The 20,152-nt window shown below is 38.7% G+C and overlaps 1 protein-coding gene and 1 pseudogene across 2 annotated transcripts in view; both read left to right on the top strand.

Moving 5' to 3' along the window:
• Positions 1-3,555, top strand: part of KIF5B (kinesin family member 5B) — a 48,531-nt gene extending 44,976 nt beyond the window's left edge. For both annotated transcript variants that reach the window (XM_045061104.1, XM_003988210.6), the window contains exon 26: positions 1,903-3,555. The gene's annotated coding sequence lies outside the window, so the exon portion shown is untranslated. The remainder of the gene's footprint in view (positions 1-1,902) is intronic.
• A 10,574-nt stretch (positions 3,556-14,129) lies between these two features.
• On the top strand, positions 14,130-14,229 carry LOC111561552 (annotated as a pseudogene).
• Positions 14,230-20,152: the final 5,923 nt, after the last annotated feature.

Genomic DNA, 20,152 nt, shown 5'->3' with positions numbered 1-20,152 from the left:
TGTCTAATACCAGTCCATATTCATATTTCTCTAATTGTTATTTTTTTCCTAAGTCCTTTATAGCTGGTTTATCTAAACCAGGGTATAATCCATGACTGCTATTTACATTCAGTTAGACCTCCTTAGTCTCTTTTAATCTAGAAAAATTCTCCCCTTTTTAATGACATTGATTTACTGAAGAGACTAGGCTAGTTCTCTTGAGCATATGCCACCTCTGGGTGTGTTTGTTTCTATGTATAGTAAGTAGCTTTGTTCCTCTATTTGTTGTAATGAAAGCATTTATTAGATTGGGCATAAGTAACCATTCTTAATGAGACTACCACATAAAGTAATAATGTGTTTAATATTAATATTGTATTGCATTAATTTAATATTAATATCGTATTGCATCAGTAAAACAGTGGTTTTCCTGCCAATTAGAGGTGGCCTCTGTTTTTCTCCATTTGGAGTAATTAACTTGTTGAAGCCCCTTTGCCACAAGAATGAAAGTCATGCTTGAGAATTCTACAAGTTAAAGTGTTACCTAGTACACAACAGTTGTACAGTAGATGCAAGTTGCCTTTTCTGGAAGTGTAGGTAGGCAAAGGGATTTTCAAAGCATATATATACATACAGATAAAAGTTTATTCTTTTTGGGTATTGTCCTCACATCAGAATTCATGTGTAAACTTTGCACTATCATTCATAGACAAGATAGACCATGGCCTTACTTAAATATAACTAAGTTTTAGCTTGAAAGTAGAATGGTGATCCCAGTGTAATGACAGCAGTTTAGCACATGAGGGAGATAGCTAACCTGTCCAGATGAGGTTTGCAAGACTTGAAGTAGTCGTTTGCAGGTTTGTTTCATTGCTGAGCCAGAGGATAGTGATTGTTATTTTTTAAAGCCTTGCAGTCTTGGGGCGCCTGGGTGGCGCAGTCGGTTAACTGTCCGACTTCAGCCAGGTCACTATCTCACGGTCCATGAGTTCGAGCCCCGCGTCAGGCTCTGGGCTGATGGCTCGGAGCCTGGAGCCTGTTTCCGATTCTGTGTCTCCCTCTCTCTCTGCCCCTCCCCCGTTCATGCTCTGTCTCTCTCTGTCCCAAAAATAAATAAATAAATAAACGTTGAAAAAAAAAAAAAAGCCTTGCAGTCTTAAGCCATGATTGAGGAGTATACAAGCCTCATAAGTGATAAAGTGTTGAAAAATTAGATAATATGTAGAGAAATTTTTAATTAAGAAACATTTTGAGACACTGGATTTATTTCTGGGAAAGACAACAGTGTATTAATACTGATTCTTTTAGAACCCAGTTTTACGTGGCTGGTCTTGTAGTTTGCATAATACTTTCGACAAGTTGAGTTTTCCTAAACACATAGGTAAAGAGGTAGTTTAATACAAGATGCCTCCAGGTAACAGCAGTTGGAATTGTTTATTTTAAGGTTACTTTTCCCACTCCATGTATCTCTTGTATATCCCTATTCCTGTCCCCAACCCCCACTTTTTGTTTTTCTTTTCCAGCTACCATGTATAAAACTTTGCTAGTTCATGATCCTTGGCTTAAAAATGTCATGGATATCGTCTACTGCTCCCATTTTATTAACCATTTGTTTCTTTTTACAAAAAAATGTAATTCCTTCATTTGCTCATTCATAACTCTCTTGGGGAGAATAAAGGGCTGACCTTTTAAGCACTATACTGCTTATAAACTACCCTGTTTAAAACTTAAGGAAAAGGAAAAGGAATAAAATCATTTAATATTGCCAGTCTTTTTAATTTGGGGGAAAGTGGTCTAAGCTGTTGGCTAAAATGTTTTTAAAGTATTGGTGTATTTTATGAACTTACTTCCATCTTTTTCATGATTGTTTGGAAACAAGTTTTGTATAAATAAAAATATTTTCTGTTTTTCATCTATTTTCAGGCATTGAAAGTAATTGAATAAGAAGAGGACATAATATCAAGCAGAGTCTTTCAGTGACTATAACCTCTACCCCCTGGGAATTGTAGAATTATAACTTTTTTTTAATGTATAAATTATACCTGGCTTGTACAGCTGTTTCCTACCCACTCTTCTTGTAAACTCTGCTGCTTCCCAACACAACTAGAGTGCAATTTTGGCGTCTTAGGAGGGAAAAAAATGACAGTTTACAACTGTGGTCCTATTTATTACACAGTTTGTCTTTTGTGTCTTAAATTTAGTCTTCACTGTGCCAAGCTAACTGTACCATATAGGATTGTGCTTTTTGTACTTTTTTGTGTGTGTGTGTTTATTTTTTAATCTCAGTTTAAGTTACCTAGCTGCTACTGCTTTTTATTTTGCTTTTCTTATTACGATGTCTTCCTTATTTAGGGAAAATGGAACATTTAGATTAAATGTCTTAAATTTTACCACTTAAAACACTACATGCCCACAAAATATATCCAGTCAGTACTGTACTTTAAAATCCCTTGAAATGATTTCAGAGTTAAAATTATTTGTATCGTCTCTGAAGTTTGCTTCTGAAAACTACTGTTTGAGCACTGAAACCTTAAAACTGCATAAGTAGGCATTTGAGACTGAGCAATGCTACTTAATTCTCTCATGAAATGCCTGTTGCTAAATTATCTTGAAGCAGTCTCACTTTATGAAAGAGAGTTTGGAGACTCTTCCCAGTTCTGTAATCAATATGGCCTGATGGAATGAAAATACCCTGCTTCATTCTGGTGAGCCTGCTAATTAATATAAGAATTGGACAGATTAATTTATCATCTTAATATAGTGAAATGAATTAAGATACTACACGATCAAACAGCATTTTATATTGTTAGTGCTGTATCGATTATTCTAAATTTATAGTCTGTGAAAATTGAGAAAAAGTATGGAAGAACAGGACAAGTATATGGTGAACTTACAAACACGTTGATTAATTTTGGTCTGAAATCCTTGAGGTGTTTTTAATCTGTTAACACCAAGTCATACACTATAATTTATTTCTTGTTTAGTCTAGAAATGATAAATTGCAAGTCACTAATCCTCAAATTATTGTGTTGGCTATAGCCCCTAATTTTGTAATTAGTACTAAGTGTACCTGTTTTTGCCATTCTTCTCAGCTGATTAGGCGACGTCAAGTTTATTTTCAGAAGCTATAAAAGTAATAAGGAAAGAGGTTTCAATATTTGCTTCATCTGTGCGTGGGGTGACTACAGCTATATTAGCAGAAATTTGCAGAGGATGAGGATTTAAGGTTATTCAGTCAGTAAAGAAAGTTGGAGAGTTCTGTGTTAGGATCTGGCTGGCAGAATTAACTTTTTGAAAAAGTTTTATACACAGATATTTGTATTAAATTTGGAGCCATAGTCAGAAGACTCAGATCATAATTGGCTTATTTTTCTATTTAACTATTGTAATTTCCACTTTTATAATAGTTTTGATTTAAAAGATAAATTTATTTATTTATTTTTTTAACAGTCAAAAATCCTTGCTGTTGTAGTATGCAACCTTTAAAATGATTGTGTTGCTTTTGATCAAAGAAACACTCCAGAAATTGAGATGAAACCTTGGTGTGCAGCAAGATTGAAGTAATACAGTTAACTTTAAAAAAAAAAAAAAAAAAGTGCTATAGCCTATTTATGATGATAGTTTTCTAAATGGAGAAATATTTGGCTGCATTCACATAGACATTTATATTTTGTTTTCAAAAGAAAGCTTGCTTCTTTGGCAGTACTCTTAAATGAAGCAGATTTTTTTTTTCTCTTTTATCTGAACATGGTAGTTTCACTCTTGTTAGATGTATCACGGGTATTGGTGCTGTGTAACAAACAATTGTAACTAGCATGTGGTTCAGAATACACAATGTTAGGGTTTTTTAATATTGAAATGGTTCTTTTCTATTTATAATTTCAAACTTTCACAAAGTGTACAAAGAATTTCATAAATTAGTTTTCAGTGAACTGCTCTATTTGCTACGGTAGGTCATTAAACAGCATTTACTCTTATAAATGAAAATTTCTGATCATCTGGAACATTGACGCTTATTTCAATTTGCGGTGTCTTTTTTTTTTTTTTTTTTTTTTTTTTGACAATATCAACGTTCCTCTGAATGGTATTGATAAATGGTTCAGAAGAGAAACTCAGTGAAATAAAAGAATAATATTTATTCATGGTGAGCAATTAAATTATTTGCCTAACTTAAACTACTATTTGTAACTTTCAATTTGATATGAGGTGACAGAAAAGAGTCTTGAGTATACCTGTGGAGTATGTGGGTTTATTTTCAGTGCTTGAAGATACACTCAAAGATTATTGGTTTGGGAAGACGCCATATAATTTTAAGTTAACCTGCATGCTGTAAATGTGTTTTATGTTTAAATAAAGAGGAAAATTTTTTTGAAATGTAATAACTTTCTTAAAACTTAGTTGATGAAGTATTAGGTTGATTTTATATGACTAAGAGGCCTTTTGTCTTGACAGAATAGTGACTAATGTGTCATTATATTCATGTATATTCTGTTTCCTAATGTGTTACTCTTTGGACAGTGGGTATTAAATATGTAGGCTGAAAACTTCAGAGCCAGAAATGAAATCAGTCTCACCCATGTTATTTTACTTTAGCCTACCTACATGGTTCTGTTCATCTGAGCCTGATTGTTTTATTAACCTGTGTAAGAAGTGTTTGTTTTTCAATGCTTACTCGGTGGTCCTCAGTGATCATTCAAGCCTAGCTGGAGAAAACTAAAGAAAGACTGTTCTTAAGTTCTAGTGGTGATTTGGCTTTTTGTTGGGGGGGGGGGGTTGTCGGGGTGTATAATATTAAATTCTTTAATAGAAATGTTTAATTACATATAAAAGCATACAGTAAATAATGAACGTCCAAGTACCTCAACAATTTTCAACTCAGGGCTAATTCTGTTTAATCCATAACCCCCACTCATGTGCCCCCTCCCCCATATATACATTAAAGCAATCCTGGATATATGCATTTCTTCATAAAATTTCAGTATATTATGCATATTAAAATACATGCTCGTTAAGCAGTGCCTGGTTGGTTCAGTCTGTTAAGCATCTGACTTGATACTGGCTCAGGTCGTGATCTCGCAGTCATGAGAACGAGCCCTGCATGGGGCTCTGGACTGAACGTGGAGCCTGCTTGGGATTCTCTCTCTCTGCCTCTCCCATTTTCCACACTCTCTCAAGTATATACTCCTTAAAACATAGAATACCAGATACCATTATCACCAAAAAAACGAATAATTCCCTAAACAAATTCAATTTTATAAACAATTTGTTTGACTCAAGATCCAATTAAAATCCATATATTGCAGTAGCATCCACTTCATTTCTCTTTCTCATTTTTCCCCCTGTAATTAGTTTATAAGGAAAGCAGGTTCTTTGTTCGGTAGTTTACCAAATTTTGCTGTTCACATTCCTTTGATACTAACTCCTTGGTCCTTTATATTTCCTATAAATTTATCCTGGATCCACAGACTTCATCAGGTTTAGCTTTTCTGTTGAGAGAGGTGCAGCATTGCTTCATAGATGCTGATATTCTTCCATCAGGTGGCACATAATGTCTGTTCTCTTCCTGGATTATTATTTCCCATTAATGATCAGTGCCTTTATCCACCAATTATTAGGGGTTGCAGAATAGCAGTAATATGTGATGATGCTTTCATTTGTTAGTTGCAGTAGAGAACTGCAGAGGAAAAACAGGATAAATGATTCCTTGCAAGTCTTAAAGTCAGTCATGTCACTACTATCTTCCAGTGGTGACCAGTAGTGCATTTTTTCCCTTGTTTTTGTTACTTGGTTTTCTTTTAAGTGTACTCTGTGAGCCTCCAAATCATTTTTCCCTTTTATGGAGGAATTGAAATGGAAACCGACTCTTACATATTCTCTCCCACACTGGACACTGGTACAGTGTGTCTTAGGGCCTCCACTGTGCTAGCCACTTCTGTTGCATTTATTTCGATAAGCTTAAATTAAAAAGGTGTTGATATATGTTCTGTGGAGTGACCAGATGTCCAGAACTCTCAAATTTGACAGAGGTCAGGAGAGTTAACATGGCCCTGGAGCAAAATTGTACATGAATGTTGTCTGCTACATATGACTGTGAACTGCTTATAATCTGAAAGGAGCATGTTATATACTGTTTTGGCCAGTGGGTGTGGGAAGGGAGGGCACAGCAGTTTCAAAGGCTTCTGTTTGGCCTCTGGGATAGCCTGTGTCCTACAGGCCAAAGATGCATGTGGGGCGCCCTGCCATCTATTATGTCAATTCTGGTTACACATGGAGAGATAAGGAAATGACCTATAAGCTGAGTCCACAGTATATACAATTTTTTTTAAAAACAATTCTATACATTACCCAGTGCTCATCACAAGTGTACTCGTTAATCCCCATCACCTCTTTCTTCTGTCCCCCACCCACCCACCTCCCCTCTGGTAACCATCTGTTTCTTCTCTGTAGTTAAGAGTTTGTTTTCTTGGTTTGTCTCTCTTGCTCTTTTTTATTTTTCCTTGGTTTGTTTTGTTTCTTAAGGTCCACATATGAGTGAAATCATATGATAATTGTCTTTCTCTGATTTTGCTTAGCATTATGCTCTGTAGCTCCATCCATGTTGCAAATGGCAAGATTTCCTTCTTTTTTATGGCTGAATAATATACTTTTATATATATGTGCCACATCTTTATCCATTCACCTATCATTGGACACTTGGGCTGCTTTCACAATGTGAGCATTGTAAATAATGCTGCGGTAAACACAGGGATGCATGTATCCCTTTGAATTAATGTTTTTGTATTTTGGAAGTAAATACCCAGTTAGTGCAATTGCTGATCATAGGACAGTTCTATTTTTAACTTTTTGAGGAACCTCCATACTGTCTTCCAGAGTGGCTGTAATAGTTTGCATTCCCATGAACCATGCAAGAGGGTTCCTTTGTCTCCACATTCCCACCAATACCTGTTGCTTGTGTTTTTTATTTTAGCCATCCCGACAGGTGTGAGATGATATCTCATGGTGGCTTTGATTTGCATTTTCCTTGATGATGAATGATGTTGAGCAAATTTTCATGTGTTGTCTGTTGGCCATAGGAGTCTTGGGAGAAATGTCTGTTCATTTCTTCCACCCATTTTTTTATTTGGATTTTTTGTTTTTTGACTATTGCATTGTATCAGTTCTTTATAGATACTGGTTATCAGATACGTCGTTTACAAATATCTTCTTCCATTCAGTAGATTGTCTTATAGTTTTGTTGACTATTTTCTTTGCTGTGCAGAAGCTTTTTATTTTGGTGTAGTTGCCAATAGTTTATTTTTGTTTTTGTTTCCCTTGCCTCAGGAGACATATCTAGAAAGATGTTGCTACAGCCGATGTCAGAAAAATTACTGAGGATTTCTCTCTAGGATTTTTATGGTTTCCTGTCTCACATTTACATTCTTAATCCATTTTGAGTTTATTTTTGTGTCCAGTTTCATTCTTTTGCATGTAACTGCAATTTTCCCAACTCCCATTTGTTGAAGAGACTGTCTTTTTCCTATTGCATGCCTCTTTGTTGAAGATTAATTGGCCATATAATTGTGGGTTTATTTCTGGGTTTTCTATTTTGTTCCATTGATCTGTGCATCTGTTTTTGTGCCAGTACCATACTCTTTTGATTACTGCAGCTTTGTAATATAATTTGAAGTCTGGAATTGTGTTACTAACAGTTTTGTTTTTTCAAGATTGCTTTGGCTATTCAAGGTCTTTTGTGGTTCCATACAAATTTCAGGATTATTCTACGTCTGTGAAGAATCGTGTTGGCATTTTGATAGTGATTGCATTACATTTGTAGATTGCTTTGGGTAGCATAGATATAACAATACTTGTTCTTCCAGTCCATGAATGTATGCAGTGTAAGAGCACTTAACACATACATTTATAATTTGATCAACACTGATGTTTATTACTGTGCCTGTACATGTTCTCCTCTCCCTCTCCCCACCACGATGATGCTTCAGACCCCTGAGTGTCAGTGCCAACCCAGACTGTGTCCAACAGCCTCCCCTCAAAACATTGGATATATCTATCCCTCTCTCCAGTGTACAGTTCTGAGTAAATGGCCAGAATTCCGTTTGGGGTCAGATAGGGAATTTAGTCTGTGCATGCTGTGTTGTTGCCAGGTCCTTCCTCCTGGATACCAAACCTCTTCATTTTGTGTTCTGGGTTGAAAAACTGGCTTGGGTAACTGGGAAAGGTATTGTGACTTTATTAGGGCAACTGCCCTTAGCTTCCTTGTTGTCTTCCATCATTAATATTCTGATGGTAAAAACTGAATAGTATCCTTATTTGCTGCCCATATATGTTGCCCTTAGATATACTGTGTTCTATTAGCCATATCCATAATTGTGAATCCAGGCCCCTAAGCTGCCAGGTCAGCCCTGCTACACAGTATGGTAATTATATCCTTCTGTCTTCTGGTAGTTAGGTATCACCACCTGGTCTTTATATTGGAGAAGGTAGGGAGAATTTTGTCATCTCCATCGCGATCAGTAATCCTAGTGGGTTGTTTTTTTTTTTTTGTTTTTTGTTTTTTGGGGTTTTTTTAGCTTTTTTTTTTCAACGTTTTATTTTTTTTTATTTTTGGGACAGAGAGAGACAGAGCATGAACGGGGGAGGGGCAGAGAGAGAGGGAGACACAGAATCGGAAACAGGCTCCAGGCTCTGAGCCATCAGCCCAGAGCCTGACACGGGGCTTGAACTCACAGACCGCGAGATCGTGACCTGGCTGAAGTCGGATGCTTAACCGACTGCGCCACCCAGGCGCCCCATTTTTTAGCTTTTTTAATGTTTATTTTTGAGAGAAAGAAAGCATGCACGCAAGCAGGGGAAGAGTAGAGAGAGGGAGACAGAGGTTCCAAGGCAGGCTCCATGCTGACAGCAGAGCCCCTGTGGGGCTCATACTCCCCAAACCACAAGATCATGACCTAAGCCAAAGTAGGAGGGCTCAACCAACTGAGCCACCCAGGCACCCCAGTGAATCTTGTTCTATAACAGCCTCATTTACCATCAGGCATCGGGCCCTACCATACAGAAGAAAGTCACCGCTGAACTTTTTACCTTAACCAAGTGATCACCAATGACACATGTGGATATCCTGTACCCTTGATATGTAATGAGAGCACTTTCCTGTTATTCTCCCCCAAAACTCCTAACCCCAATCTGATCATGAGAAAAACATCAAACCAAATAGAAGATCATTCTACAGAATGCCTGACCAGTACTTTTCCAAAGTGTCAGTCATGAAAAACAAGGAAAGACAAACTCACAAATCACAGGAGACTATGGATTCTTGACAACCAAATGCAGTATGGTATCCTAGATTGGATCCTGGAACAAAAAGCCATCAGTGGAAAACCTGGTGAATAAGTAATGTATCACTTAGTTTCTTAATTTTGAAGCATTGGTGATGAAAGATGTTAACATCGGGAGAAACTGAGTAAAGGGTATAAGGGAATTCCCTGTATTACTTTACAACTTTGTAAATCTAAAATTATTCCAAGAGAAAAGGTTTATTTAATAATTTATAAAGCGGTAAGAAACAGAGATACAGCGGTAACATTCTGGAAACTAAAGCAGACTCCAGAAACCTGACATTGAAGTCAACAGTGAAAAGATTGCTAAGAAGCAACCCAGTATCTCGCCTCCCGTAGAACTCTCAAATGTTCATGAATATGACATCAGGTACCAGTAGAAGGAGCTTGAATATAGGATGAGTTGAAAGTATTTAGGACTTTCAGTTTGATCCCCAGATGGGCTCTTCAATACTATACAGCTTGCAACAGCATCCCAGCATAAGCCTGTGTGTTTATTTAGAAGGGGTAAAACAAGGTCTCTATACTAGGAAACACCACAAAGAGTTGAGGGGAGGGTAACATACTGAAAACAAAGAGTAAGGAGCATGACAATTATCAATTTATTGCCTCTTATCCCCAAACTCACCCTTCATTGCTAATAGAAGTTGAATTGTGCTCCTCCCCCTGCCCGCCCAAATTCCTATATTAAAGTCCTAACCCCTAGTACCTTAGAATGTGACCTTACTTGAAGATGGGGGTCTTTTCAGAGGTAATCAAGTTAAAGGTCACCAGAGTAGCTCTAACCCAATATGGCTGGGGTCCTTGTAAAAGACGAATTTGATACACAGGGAAGATGATGTGAGGAGACATGGGGAACAGCGATCTACAAGCCAAGGAGAGGTCTGGCACAGATTCTTCCCTAAGCCCTTAGAAGAAGTCAACCCTGCCAACACCCTGATTTTGAACTTTCAGCCTCCACAGCTGTGAGACCATAAGTTTCTGTGAAGTTAACTAGGCTGTGGTACTTGATTACGGCAGCCCTAGCAAACTACTACAATTGGCTACACTACAATATTGAGTTGGACCCTCAGGCATTTTTCCTTTTCTCGTTTCTTAGCTGGCATGCTTTCATTTGCTTTTCTTGTTAACACTATCCAGTTTTTAGTGGTGTGTTTGTGATTTTGGATGGAGACATCCAGTGGCTCTCAACCCCAGGGTACAAAGTCTCTAAGCGAGTTTGCAGCCCTGCAGCATGTGACCACCTCTCTTGTTGGCAAATAGACTTCCAAAGTCCTGACTCCCTCTGAGCCTGCCCTTCAGCCTCGTGGAGAGGCATTTCCTGCTCACCTGTACTCTGGAGGGATGTGCTAGCCTCAACCCTGTTGTATCCCAGTGAGGTGTTTCCTTTTTCCCAGTTCCAGTCATGGTTCCCCGCTTGCCAACCTTGGCCTGACTGCAACCTAGAGGGATGGTTCTTGCTTGCCTGGCGACTGTGGTCCAGTTCTAGCCTGAGAACCCTAGCAAACTTCACCATTCAGTGGGCTGCAATCACCTTCACCAATTAAATCTGAATCCCAGACATGGGGACAGGGGGCCCCCTTCTAAGTTTGTTCCATTCTTGGGTACTCTCCCTTAGCCCTAGACTGTTCTTTAAAGTTCTCTGTACCCAAACCCATGGGGGAGGGGAAGAAAAAAAAAAAAAAGAGGTTAGAGTGGAAGAGAGCCAAAGCATAAGAGACTCTTAAAAACTGAGAACAAACTGAGGGTTGATGGAGGGTGGGAGGGAGGGGAGGGCAGGTGATGGGTATTGAGGAGGGCACCTTTTGGGATGACCACTTGGTCTTGTATGGAAACCAATTTGACAATAAACTTCATATATTGGAAAAAAAATAAAAATAAAAGTTATCTGTACCCATTTATACTTAATCCCCTTGGACCATGACTGATACAGAGAGTAATATGAAAGTTTATAATGTGAGTATTTAGACCCTCAGCCCTTTATTCCCTCACTTGGCTACCTGAATGCTGGCAGCCAGGCTTAGGCTCTCCATCCAGGAGATTAGAAGATTGCTCTGTGAAAAATTTGACAGCTGATACTGGGGGTACCCAAGGAAGCAATTTCAGAATTGCAGGCAAATCCTATTCATACGAACCAATTGCTTCCAGTCAGCTTCTTTGTGTCCCCATCTTAAATATGTACAGTCAAGGATCATCAGACATTTGAGGAAAGCCCTTAAAAGGTGAAAGAATCAAAACAAACAGAATTAAAAAAAAATATTATGACGGAGGGAGGCAAACTATAAGAGACTCAAATACTGAGAACAAACTGAGGGTTGATGGAGGGTGGGAGAGAGGGGAAAGTGGGTGATGGGCATTGAGGAGAGCACCTGTTGGCATGAGCACTGGGTGTTGAATGGAAACCAATTTGACAATAAATTATATTTAATTAAAATAAAAATAAATATTATGACAAAGAGTGGCTCTATGAAGGGAGAAGAGAATATTTTAAAGAAATGCCACTAATATTCTCAGGTTTTAAAATAGTAAAAAAGTTTGTCTCCACTAAAAAAGAAATTAAAAACCAAGGGACCATAAAAAAGAAATATTCAGAAAACAAAATATCTTGAAAATAGAAATGAAGGGGCACCTGGGTGGCTCAGTCGGTTAAGGTCATGATCTCACGGTTTGTGGGTTCAAGCCCCATGTTAGGCTCTGTGCTGACAGCTCAGAGCCTGGAGCCTGCTTGGGATTCTGTGTGTCCCTCTCTCTCTGCCCCTCCTCCACTCATGCTCTGTCTCTCAAAAATAAATAAAAATGTTTAAAAAAAAGAAAACAGGGCGCCTGGGTGGCCCAGTTGGTTAAACGTCCGACTTCGGCTCAGGTCATGATCTCACAGTCCGTGAGTTTGAGCCCCGCATCGGGCTCTGTGCTGACAGCTCAGAGCCTGGAGCCTGCTTCAGATTCTGTGTCTCCCTCTCTCTCTGCCCCTCCCCTGCTCATGCTCTGTCTCTCTCTGTCTCAAAAATAAATAAATAAATAACATTTTTAAAAAATTAAAAAAGAAAATAGAAAATAGAAGTGAAAAACTCAATAGAAGGGTTAGAAGATGAAGTTGAGGAAACTGCTACCAAAATAGTACCCAAAAATGTTGGAAAATAGGGGGAAAAAAGAAATTAGAAGACTAGAACAAAAGGACCCACATGGGAATAATTAAGCATCCCACAAAGATAGAACAGAGGAAATAATCAATGAAATAATTCAAGAAAGTTTAACAAAAGGTCATCAGTTTCTAATGTACAGCACAATGGGTAAAAATAGACCCACACTAAGGTACATCATTGTGATATCTCAGTACAAAGAAGACCTTAAAAAAACAACAGATTTCATACAAAGGACTGAGAATCTGAATGCATCAACCAACACTGGAAATTACAAGAAAATGTATTACGACCGTCAAAATTCTCAGGGAAAATTATCTCAATTCATATAAAGGAAGTAAAAGGTTTCCAGACACACAAGTTCTCAAAATTTTACTTCTTAGAACCCTTTACTGGGAAACTATTGCTAACCAAAATGAGGGATTAAACTAAGAAAGAAGGTGTGGGACATGCAAAAGAAAGGTTCAACAAAAGAAGGGAATCATCAAGGTGACACATAAAGAGCAACCAGTCCAGATTAGGGCCAGTTAGAAAGCTACCAGAGATATGTTTCCAAAATAAAACAGATTAATTGATGTGTTTAAAGATTTGGAGAGGAAATTTATATAACTGAAGAGTAAGGTTAACCAAATGATTGGTACATAGAACCATGAAAGAAGGTAAATTACTGATTCAAAAAGGAACCCTAAGTGAGAAAGGAAAAGTTGCCATAATATTTAACATGGCTCAGCTGCGAGTGGCATATTTCATTGTCACAGTATATAAACACTGATTATTAAATTCATAAACATGAATTATTAAATTCATGATATGACCTTATTTTTTTAATTTTTTTTTTTAACGTTTATTTATTCCTGAGACAGAGAGAGACACAGCATGAACGGGGGAGGGGCAGAGAGAGAGGGAGACACAGAATCGGTAACAGGCTCCAGGCTCCGAGCCGTCAGCCCAGAGCCCGACGCGGGGCTCGAACCCACGGACCGCGAGATCGTGACCTGAGCTGAAGTCGGACGCCCAACCGACTGAGCCACCCAGGCGCCCCCATGATATGACCTTATTGAGAAGAAGAGGGGTTAAGGGTGTGGTGTGTATGTGTGTGTGGGGGTGTGGGGTGTGTTTGTGTTTGTGGGGTGTGTGGGGGGTGCACTCGTGTGGGGAGTGTGGGGTGGGCGGGAGGGGTGTATTTGTGTGTGGTGGGAGGGGTGTGCGTGTGTGTGTGTGTGTGTGTGTGTGTAGTAATGAAAAGGGTTCATTCTTCATCTTCCATAGTGATAACTGATGATGCTTAACCATGAATAATCAAGAAGTAGCAGGGATTTGGAGATGAAAAAAATGAAAAAGGCTGCTTCTGGAGAGTGGGAAAGAGGTGAGGTGGGGCAGGGGACCACTTTTTAGTTTTGTTTATTTTGATTGGGGGGGAACCACTGTTTTTGAAACAAGTTTTCTACAGCACGTTTGACTTTTCAGGGCTCAGCTCTGTATTCTGTCATCAACAGCTCTGCTGTGAAGATGGCTTTGGATGCTAGCCCCAGGTTCTTGACCTAACAGACTTTAACTTGTTCATTTGTAGAACAAAGAATTGTCATTTGAAAACCACAAGGTGACTCTTAGATCTCTTGTTGCTCTATAATTCTTTGATGCCAACTAACCTTTCCTGGAGATATAAATATAGCAACTGGTGCCTGCTTCAGCAGCACATATACTAAAAATTGGAATAATACAGACAAGATGAACCCTGTGTAAAGATGACATGCAAATTTGAAGCATTCCGTATTTTTAAGTAAAATGTTTGTCTGAGTTCAAATATATATATAAGATAAATATATATAACTCACATCTGAAAGGTTCATTTTAAATTAAGCCTTTATAATCACTGACGATGTGCAAAAACAAATCCACCAGTTCTCTGAAATGGAAAGTTATTGAAATTACTTCTTTATGAAATAAATGTTTCTAAAGTTTGAAAATTTAGAAGGGAATTTTTTTAAATTGTGGTAAAATGCACATAAAATAAAATTTACCATTTTAATAATTGTTAAGTGTACAATTCAGTAGTGTTGGAAAAGAAGTGCTTTCTAAAGAAAAATGTACACGGATATTAGCTCAGGACTAGAATTATTTGTGTCATGATCTATACCAGAATATTTATTTAATGCTCTTCATATTAGTTTAATGAATTAATGTTAACATTACGAACTTTCAAATGTGTCCACTGAAGCTAAGATTAGAACCTATGACAACTATTTAAAATATCCAAGAAATTAATTCATTTTTTCACCCACTTAACAGTTGACAGCCACTTGAAATAAAAAATAAAGTAGCGTAACTAAATCTAAGCAATCCCAAATAAATGCTCATTGTTTCTGGAGAGATAGGCAAGACATCACCAGTGTGAGCTACAGAAAACACCCACATTAACATCTTGGATATATTATTTTCTCACTGAATAAAAAGTTAGGCACACAGCTTTTCTATACAATAACTGGAATTGTGCACAGTCCCCCTCCACACTGCTCTGAAAATGAACTTTTGTTTTATGCAGATGTAGGCGAGTTAGAATGAACAAAAGGCATACATTTGAAGGCTGAGAACATTCAACTGAAAAGGAAAAACAGATTTTTCTCTCATTAGACAGGAGACCAGATGCAAATGGTTTACAGATTGTTTTGCAGTGGGCAGGTTAGAGGCAGACCAGAGGTCTTCGAACTGTCCTATCTTTGACAGTGGCTGTCCACCGGCAAGTGTTTTCTAACTGCTCCTGCCAAGGTTCCCAACGTGGCCTATCTGAAAGAAAACACAGGAACAAGCCTGGTCTCCTTTCTGGTCTCCTCTGGCCCAGTATCTGTGTCCAGGACCAACTTCTTCCTATACCCAGTATTGCAATACCTTGCTCATTTTGGGGTCTGAGTAACTTACTAGAGGACTGAGCTCAACAGAGAGCTGATGGGACTGGAAAACTGCAGCAGACCCTTGAACTTTTATGGGAGAAGAAGCATGTATAACCCTTCTTAAGAAGACTGATGGAAAGATGCTTGGTTACCAGGAATGTGGAGGTCAGATCCCTGAGCCTGGACGCAGAGGCAACCGTGAGCCCTTCCTACCCCATCCTCCACACACATGCTCCAAAAGTCTAAGTTCACTCTGACATCTGACAATAACTCCACTGAGAACTAGGAAGCCAGAAAAGTGTGCTGTGTCTTTCCTTGGCCACTGCTAGTGGTCACGGTCCAGAATGATCACACCCTCTGCTCCGTCCAATTCAAGCTTTCTTCTCCACATTTCTTGATCCATCCCTTAAACACTGATGTTCCCATGGCTCTTCTGGCAATGCATGGTTTCTGTTACGGGCTTTCATGATTCTTTTTTTTTAATTTTTTTTTCAACGTTTATTTATTTTTGCGACAGAGAGAGACAGAGCACGAACGGGGGAGGGGCAGAGAGAGAGGGAGACACAGAATCGGAAACAGGCTCCAGGCTCCGAGCCATCAGCCCAGAGCCTGACGCAGGGCTCGAACTCACGGACCGCGAGATCGTGACCTGGCTGAAGTCGGACGCTTAACCGACTGCGCCACCCAGGCGCCCCTGGGCTTTCATGATTCTAATGCAACCATTATCTATATGTCAATAAATCCAAAATCTGCTTCTCTAACCCTAAGCTCTCCCTTAAATTTCTAACTCATATGTCAACAGCATGCAGCCCATATACACTTGAAGACCTCACAGGCACTAAAAATCCCCCAAGCATTATGTGTGTAAATAAACTCCACAATCTCTTAGTTGAAATCCTTGGGGACATTTTATGGAATTTTGAGTTTCACGAATTTAGAAAAGATAATAATGTACAGTATATAAATACCACCACCAGTGAGGTCTAGACCAGTATCTTATAATCAGTTTTTTTCTTCAGCAAAATGTACCACTACTCACATTAAGTGGAATTTACAAAGGCTAAAAGTAGTCTTATGTCAGCAGAGGTTACATTTTGTTATCAAATGAGTTTGCACCAAATTTACCAAAAACTTCAGAGCTTTTCAGATGTTGGAATGGTGAATAAGTGATTCAACCTTATTTGTTCCATATATGATATTAAAGGGCTAATGTCCCTAATATGCACAGAGCTCTTAGAAATCAATAAGTAAAACAAAGATGAAACCTAAAAGGAAACTGGATGAAGGACACAAGTAGACTGTTTAAAGACAATATTTTTTAAATGTTTGACCATACTAACTATAAGCTGCAAAGATATGAAACCTGAAATAGTAAATTATTTTCTGCTTATCAGATAAGCAGAGACAAAAAATAAATAACTTAGCAGGGAACCTGGGTGGCTCAGTCAGTTAAGTGTCCAACTCTTGGTTTCAGCTCAGGTCATGATCTCACAGTTCATGGAATCAAGCTCCACGTCAGGCTCTGCGCTGACATCATGCAGCCTGCATGGGATTCTCTCTCCCTTTCTCTCTGTCCCTCCCCTGCTTGTGCTTTCTCTCTCAAAATAAATAAATAAACATTAAAAAAAATAATTTAGCAAAGGTAGAGAAACAGGCACTTACATATACTATTAGTGAGCTTATATTTGTAAAAGCCTTAGAATATTGCCTAGCACATAGAAAGCTTTACATAAGTGCTTATTAAATAAATATTGGCAGACATTTTTATTGGTAAAAACTTTTGGGAAGACAAGTTTTCAATAATTGATATTTATTAAAATTTTAAATGTGTATATGCTGATATTCAGCACCTCCAGTTCTAAGAATTTATTCCACCAAAAGACTCAAACAAATATATTTTACATAGAAAGATGTTCATCAAATCACTGTAATCATGAAATTTGGAAACATCATTTCCCTAGGGGAAGAAGAGAATATCTTCCTGGGGCTCACATTTAGGAGTAGAAAAGCTTTTCCCAGAAGCTTCCCAGTAGACTTTTGTCTCATTGGACATTTCTGGAGTCCATGAACATTCCCATACCAATCCACAGCAAAGAGAATGGCATTCCTCCAGGCCAGTGGTTCTCCAACTTTTTTATCTTGGGACCAACCCAGATGCTCAAAAAAATTTATCTCCCCTGGTCGCGCTCTCTCCCAAACAAAAAATTAAAAAGAAAATAGCAACAATAAACCCATTAAATGTTAATATAAGTTAACATAGTTATATTTTCCAAAGCAAAAGCATTTTTTAAATGTTCATTTTTGAGAGAAAGACAGAGCATGAAAGGGGAGGGGCAGAGATATAGGGACACACAGAATTGAAGCAGACTCCAGGCTCTGAGCCGTGCACAGAGCCCGACACAGAGCCTAGACCCATGAACTGTGAGACTATGACCTGAGCCCAAAATCGAGAGCCAGATGCTTAACCGACTGAGCCAACCAGGCACCCCCAAAGCAAAAGCATTGTTAAAATAAAAAATTGTAAGTATTTAAGGTGTACAACAGGATGATTTGACATACATATAAGTGGTGAAATGATTACTACAATCAAGCTAATTAATAAACTTGTCCTCTCATAGTTACCATTTGTGTGTGTGATGAGAGCACCTGAAATCTATTCTCTCAGCAAATTTCCAGTATTCAAGACAATATTATTAACTGCAGTCATCATGCTGTATGTTAGATCTCTAGACTTACTTATCCTACATACCTGAAACCTTGTACCCTTTGGCCAACATCTCCCCATTTCCCTTACCTCTAGGCCCTGGAAACCACCTTTCTACTCTCTGCTTCTATGTATTTGCCTCTTTTAGAGTCAACATACAAATGAGATCATGCAGGAGTTTTTTGTTGTTGTTGTTTGTTTTTGTTTTGTTTTGTTTTTGTTTCTTCTGTGTCTGGATTATTTCACTTGGCATAGTGTCCTCCAAGTTCATACATGTTGTCACAAGTGGCAGGATTTCCTTCTTTTTTAAGGCTGAATAATATTCCATTGTATGTACATATCACCGTTTCTTTATCAATTCATCTGTCAACAAACACTGAGGTTGTTTCCATATCTTCGCTTTTGTGAATAATGCTGCATGAACATGGGAGTGCAGGTATCTCTTTGAAATGACAATTTCATTTTGTGTGTGGGGGAGGCCGGGGGTGGGTGGGTTATACCCAGAAGAGGGATTTCTGGATCATATGGTAGTTGCTTTTAGCCATATAGTAAACATATTTGATGAGAACAGTGGCCTTGCTTTCCATCTTTGCAAAGCACCTTAATATTTGGTTTAGTGTAAGACAGCTCGATTCTCATACATGCTTTTGTATTCATTCAATCTGTTGAGATCTATTAGTAGTAGTGTTTTTTTTTTTTAATGTATATTTATTTTTGAGAGAGAGAGGGGACAGAGAGGAGAAAGGAGAGAGGGAGACAGAGGATCCGAAGCAGGCTCTGTGCTGACAGCAGAAAGCCTGATGAAGGGCTCCAACTCACAAACTGTGAGATCATGAGATGAACTGAAGTCAGACTCTTAACCGATTGAGTCACCCAGACTCCTCAGTAGAAGTATTTTTTAAAAATCCAGGCTCATTCAGGGGCACCTGGGTGACAGAGCCTGGAGCCTGCCTCAAATTCTGTGTCTCCCTCTGCCCATCCCCCCACTTGCTCTCTCTCTCTCTCTCTCTCTCTCTCTCTCTCTGTCTTTCTCTCAAAAATAAATAAACATTAAAAATAAATAAATAAGAATCCAGGCTCATTCAGATATGTAGCCGGAAACGGGAGAAACTCACAGACCCTTGAAAAGGATCTCAGAAACCTCAGGGACTCCGGCTGCATTTTAGGAAGCTCTCTCCTGAAGGGAGGCCCACCCCTGGAGGAGGGGGTAGATCACTAGGGCCTAGGGCTGTTAGGAGAATGGGTGGATATGTAAACTAAGTCACACTGTGTTGGGAAGGAGAGAGGAGAAAATAGATTCTGTCAGGAAGAGGAGAGGACAACCAGCCACGCCCCTCTACAAACTTTTCTCCAGAACACATCGAGAACAAGGTTTGGTTGTTTGTTTCTGTTTCCCAATTGTGGTTAAATACGCACAACATGCACTTTTTCATTTTAACCATTTTAAAGCATACAGGCATCAAGTACACTTCCACTGTTGTGCAACTGTCCCCACCACCTATCCACAGAACTCTTCATCTTGCAAAACTGAAACTCTGTCCCCATTAAGCAACCCTCCATTCCCCGTTTCCCCTGGCCCCTGACAGCCACCACTCCACTTTCTGTCTCTAAGAGTTTCATGACTCTGAGTACCTCGTATAAGTGGAATCGCACAGCATTTGTCCATTTATACCTAACTTATGTCACTTAGCGTAATGTCCTCCAGGTTCATCCACGCTGTAACATGTGTCAGAATTTCCTTCTTTTTCAAAGCTGAAGAATATTCCATTTATGCACGTATATTTAGTTTATCCATCCTGGTGACAGGCAATTGGGTTATTTCCACCTTTTGGTTATTGTAAATAATGCTATTATGAACATGGGCCTACAAATAGGTGTTCAAGTCCCTGCTTTCAATATTTTGGGGCAGACACCCAGGAGTGGAATTGCTGGATCCTACTGTAATTCTATTTTTAACTTTTTGAGGAACAGTCATACTGTTTTCCATAGTGTCTGTACCATTTTACATTCGCACTGACAGCGCACAAGGGTCTCAATTTCTCCACATTTTCACCAATACTTGTTATATATTTATAAATTCCTAATAAGTATGAGGTGGTCAGAGTAATC

Source organism: Felis catus, chromosome B4 (genome assembly GCF_018350175.1).
Source record: "Felis catus isolate Fca126 chromosome B4, F.catus_Fca126_mat1.0, whole genome shotgun sequence".
Taxonomy (NCBI): Eukaryota; Metazoa; Chordata; class Mammalia; order Carnivora; family Felidae; genus Felis; species Felis catus.
Note: the sequence above shows the minus strand (reverse complement) of the source record. Positions and strands in the feature narration are given on the sequence as shown.